This window comes from Aptenodytes forsteri, unplaced genomic scaffold, assembly GCF_000699145.1.
Source record: "Aptenodytes forsteri isolate BGI_AS27 unplaced genomic scaffold, ASM69914v1 Scaffold53, whole genome shotgun sequence".
NCBI classification, from domain to species: domain Eukaryota; kingdom Metazoa; phylum Chordata; class Aves; order Sphenisciformes; family Spheniscidae; genus Aptenodytes; species Aptenodytes forsteri.
Genome location: NW_008795909.1, coordinates 11,893,930 through 11,898,924, shown reverse-complemented (window position 1 = coordinate 11,898,924; position 4,995 = coordinate 11,893,930).

Here is a 4,995-nt window from a genome sequence, read left to right as displayed (position 1 = left end):
CAGGGCGGGTCAGAGGGGACCGGAGACAGCTTGTGTCCCTGGCTGGGAGCTGCCTGGGGCGAAGCCGCCTTCCCTGAATTGTATGGAAAGGAAGGTTGGCTAAGGGGCCTCTGGCAGCCGCCTCTCGCCCGGCCTTCACTTGCAGCCTGCGACTCAGCTGCCTGCATGAGGACAGAGCAAACCCCAGCGGGGTGCCCGGTGCCAGCCCCCACCATGCCGAGCACCCCGCTCCTCCGGCGGGGATCCCTGTCCTGGCACCCTTCGCCTGCTGCACCCACCCCCTGCCCAGGACTCTCCCTCAGGCGAGGAGTGCAAGCAGGGACACTGTCCCTGGCCCCCCCTGCCCCACGGACAGTGTGGGCAGCAAAGGGTGATGCTGGCAGGCAGCCTCACGTGATGCAGGCTGGTGGCTGCCATGCCAGGCTGCCAGCTCCAGGTGGGGCCATGGGCTCTGTCCTCTTTTCTTTCCTGGGTTTGCACCATAGCAATGTCCCCACCGGCTGAGCCGCAACAGACTGTGCTGTCCCCACAGGGTCTTTTCAGTCTCTCTTTGAAAGGGGAGCAGGGGAGCTCCTCCAGCCTGCAGGGCCAGGATCTGCCGCTGCACCCCAGGCAACCCCTCGCTTTGCAGCTTTTCCCCTGCCGACACATGTGCAACCGGGAAAGGATGTGAGAAGGATGATGTTGGGTGATGCAGCATTGGCTTGGTTAGAGACATGAACCCGAGAGCTTGTCTCCTTCACCCTGGCAGCTGTGCGGCAGGAAGGACAGCGTGGGGAGCCCGGGGTGCGGTTCTGCACCCTGCGCTGCACCCTGTGCTCTTGCTACCAAGCACCTTACCCCAGGTCCCCCCCCTCTTCTCTCACCATGCAAATGCCTTCTGCCTGCACCCAGGTTTTACACCGCAGGCAAGGCACTTGGCTGCTGAGCTGACGGCAGAAAAAGCGGTATTCCCCTGAAACAGCTGTTCCCACAATGCGGCGTTGCAGCCTGCAGAGCTGCCCTGGCAGGGAAGAGCTGAGTAGGGGCTGTCCTGTGGCTGCTGGCTGTGCCAGCAGGCAGAGCGCGCGGGCTGGCGAGGGGCTCACCAGGTCAGGACGCGAGTGGAGAGCTTAACGAAGAACAGGGCACTGCTGGGCAAAGCCAAAGAGCTTGTTTTCCCGAAGTGGAGCTGCAGCGCAGGCTGGGCTGTGTGTTGCTCGCCTTGCAACCTGCGGCACCTCAATCCTTCCTGCAGCATCCCCCCGTTCCCCTACCACCATCCCTCAACTCACCCGACCTTCTGTCTTCTTGGTTTCCAGGAAGCGCAGCTGTGGGCAGTGACTGGATGCTCCTTCCTCCTGGCCGCAAGAGGGGCCTGGGCCCCCGCCAGCCCCGCTATGGGCTTTGTGCGATGGGTTGCGCAAGGAGCCCTGCGGACACCCCGGCTCCGTGGGCAGGTGGAGCGGAGCGGGTCCCAGAGCCACCCACCGCCCCGACGGCTTTGGCTCCTTCGTCCTTCGGGCTCTGCGGGGGAGCGGCTGCTGGCAGAGCAGCCCCTCGCTGGTGTTTTTGGGCTCAGCATGGAGCGCCGTGTCCCCGGCGAGAGGTGGCAACGAGGTTTGCTCCTGCCTGGCAGAGTGCCCTTCCCTGCCGCTGGCAGGCAGCGCTGGTTTTGGGGCTTTTCCCGTAAGGGAGCAGATGTAGCTGTAGGGGTGAGATCCCCCATAAGCGATGCCAGTGCGTGCACTACGCAGGCTGGATGTGGGGCTGCACTCCCGGCTGCTGCTCCAGCTTGCTCAGGGCCGTGCACACGGCATGGGGCACAGAGCTGCCCAAACCTGTCCCTGCCTCCCGTGTGTGTGCCCAGCTCCACATCTCGTTCGGGAGCAGGGACATGTATGCGTCCTGAGTGCCGGCCGCCCTGGCGCAGCCGCCCAACCCCATGCAGTGCCCAGCTTGCAACGTGCACCGCGGTCCAGGCTGGCCCAGCTGTGGGCGAGCGGGCAGAATGCTGTGCCTCACGCGGCTCGCCCTCCTGCTCCGCTGTGGAGGTGCTTCTGGTCCATGGCAGCCTTGGCAGCTCTCCCACCTGCAAACCTCCTTCCTGAGAGGAGGTGGCCAGACCAGCTTCCAGCAAAGCCTGGAGCAGGCAAGGGCGGGTGGCACTGCCTGCGGAGGGGCTGGGGCCATCCCACCCTGCCAGCTGTGCCCTGAGATTGCAGGAGCAAGGCAGGGCGCCATCCCCTCCTCGGGTGGCCCCGCTCCCCTCAGCAGGGTGACCAGGGCTGATGCTGGTAGAGGGGGGTCTCGAGGCATCTGGTTGGGGGGGGTGCCATCTACAGCCTTTCAATGAGGTTTTCCAGGAAGGGGAGAGCTGCCAGGGCATTGGGAAATAGGGGCATGCCCGAGACACATGCTGGTGCCTCCCCATCCCACTCACAGACACCCCCAGTCCCCGTGGGACATGCTGGCGGTGTTGTCCCTGGAGCCATGGGCCTGGGGTCCCCACAGCACCTCCCACCCCATATGACTTTTCGCCCAGAGAGGGCTGGTGGGAGTACAATAATATTTGTATACCTAAAAGTAGAACGATTGATCCTGCTGCTGTTTTGCAACGTGTTGACGACCAGGCGGTGCAGAATTATATAAGTGTACGTGGAGCTGGCAAGTTTGTGTTTCAATCATATGAGTGCTGTTGTGCAATGCTTCCCCTCCACGGCCCCGGAGGAAAGCGGGTGCGTAGGGGCTGCCGGTGCTTCGGCAGAGGCTGCCGTGCATGCGCCGAGCCCTTCAAGTGCTTATGGTGATCCTGGTCCCCACAGCTCTGAGGGCAAGGGATGCAAACGTTATTATCTGAGGCCTCAAGTTCGGCTTTAAAAGTCACCCCCAGATGACACAGCGGGATCCTTGCTCATTGCCCCTCCCTGTCCAAGATAAATCACCCAGCAATTGCAATTCAGAGCCGATTCCTCAGCAGCAAGAATCCGTCCCGTGCTCCCAACACCCTCGGAGGTTCTTTGCCCCCTGTGCATCGTACCCAGGTGCAGGAGGGTTTGCAGGAGCCCTTGAAATCCAGGCCCCTTCCTGGCCACCGGCTGGCAGAGCCGGCACGCTGTGCCGAGCAGAGGGAGAGGCCAGCGTGCTGCCGCTGTGTGTGTGGGAGGTGGGTGCCTTCATCCCCCTTGGCTGCCTTTGCCTCCCGGCACAGCCTGTGCTGCCCGCTTCATGGAAATAAAGCGCCGTTACCCCAGCACAAACAGGAGCTGGGCTCGCGCCAGGGAGCGGCTGGGGCTTACCTGGAGCGGGGACATGGCTTCGAGCGAAGCCCGAGGCAGGGCAAACACTGCAGCTGAAACCGGGACAGGCTGTGGTGCTGCGGGCAGGGGACGGGCAGGCAGGGGGGATCCCAGCCCCGCGGGATCGGGGTAATATCAAGAGTAATAACCCCACAAGTGGGAAGGTTTGCCTTCCCGCAGTGCTGCTTCCCAGCTGCCCACTCCTTGCCCACCATCACACCCGTGCCCCCACTGGCCATCTGGAAAGGACTGCGACCAGGCGTGAAGCCCAGACCCCAAAAGGCTCCTGAAGGATTCAGCCCAAGTTGCATCTCACAGTTCCCATTCAAAGTGCCCTGTCGCTTTTCCAGCCCGAACGTGCCCGGCTTCAGCTCACTGCAGCGATTCCCGGTATGCTGCCGGCAGCAGGGGAGCCTAGGCAACCACTCGCTCCCGGTCCATCCTCCATCCTCACCGCCGTAACTAGGCTCAGCAGAATTACCTCGGGATCGGGGTAATATCAAGAGTAATAACCCCACAAGTGGGAAGGTTTGCCTTCCCGCAGTGCTGCTTCCCAGCTGCCCACTCCTTGCCCACCATCACACCCGTGCCCCCACTGGCCATCTGGAAAGGACTGCGACCAGGCGTGAAGCCCAGACCCCAAAAGGCTCCTGAAGGATTCAGCCCAAGTTGCATCTCACAGTTGCCATTCAAAGTGCCCTGTCGCTTTTCCAGCCCGAACGTGCCCGGCTTCAGCTCACTGCAGCGATTCCCGGTATGCTGCCGGCAGCAGGGGAGCCTAGGCAACCACTCGCTCCCGGTCCATCCTCCATCCTCACCGCCGTAACTAGGCTCAGCCAGAATTACCTCACTGGCAGTGCTGGGAAAACTAGGGGGCCAGGGGGGCTGCGCTGGGAGTGGGCAGGGGGCCATGGCAGCTGCAAGCCTGGCTTTTATTGTATAACCACCGGCTGGATTTGATTGTTGGTGGTTTCTGGATGAATTAAACTCCCCCGTCGCTGGGATGGGGGGGGGGTCTTCTGTGGACAGGTTCCACCTCTGCACCCCTTCATCCCTGCATCCCAGTGGGATGCAGGGGAGGGCAGGACCAGGGCGGGGCATCTCCGCAGTGGACTTGGCTGCAGGAACATTTGTACCAGTCCCGCTGGGACGCCATAACCTGAGCCTCTCCCGCCTTGCTGCTGTCAGCCCCGTGCTGGGCTCTCGGTGCTTTTGCCAGGTGGAAAATTCCTCTTGTCCCTAGGGCAGCACGGAGAAAGCCCTGGCTGGGGAAGAGGGAGCAGAGGTGATGCGCTGCAGGGCTGCCACTCACCTCCCCAGGGCAGCAGGAGGGGCTTGGACCCCCAGCAAGGGCAGCGGGGGCCTGCGGGGAGCTGCTGATATCTGGGGGGGTGAGCAGAGGTCTTGGGCTGCTTGGGGTGGTGGCCCAAAGGGTTGTTCTCCTGGAATGGGGCAACAAGGCATAGAGATGCACAGGGGGCGGCTGTGTCCTCTCCGAGAGCTCCTGGCCCAACGGGCAGTGCACCCAGGTCCTCACAGCCACAGGCCAGGTCACCATGTCCGCCGCGGGGCACAGTTTGGGGCCAGGCGCCTGCTCTGGCTGTGCCCTGTTTCCATGCTGGGGGGTGGCGGAGCATGGACGTTCTCCGCAGGGCGAAGGGACCGTCCCCGGGGACCTCACCCAGGGTGAAGCCCCCCATGTGCCGGGAGCAGAGCT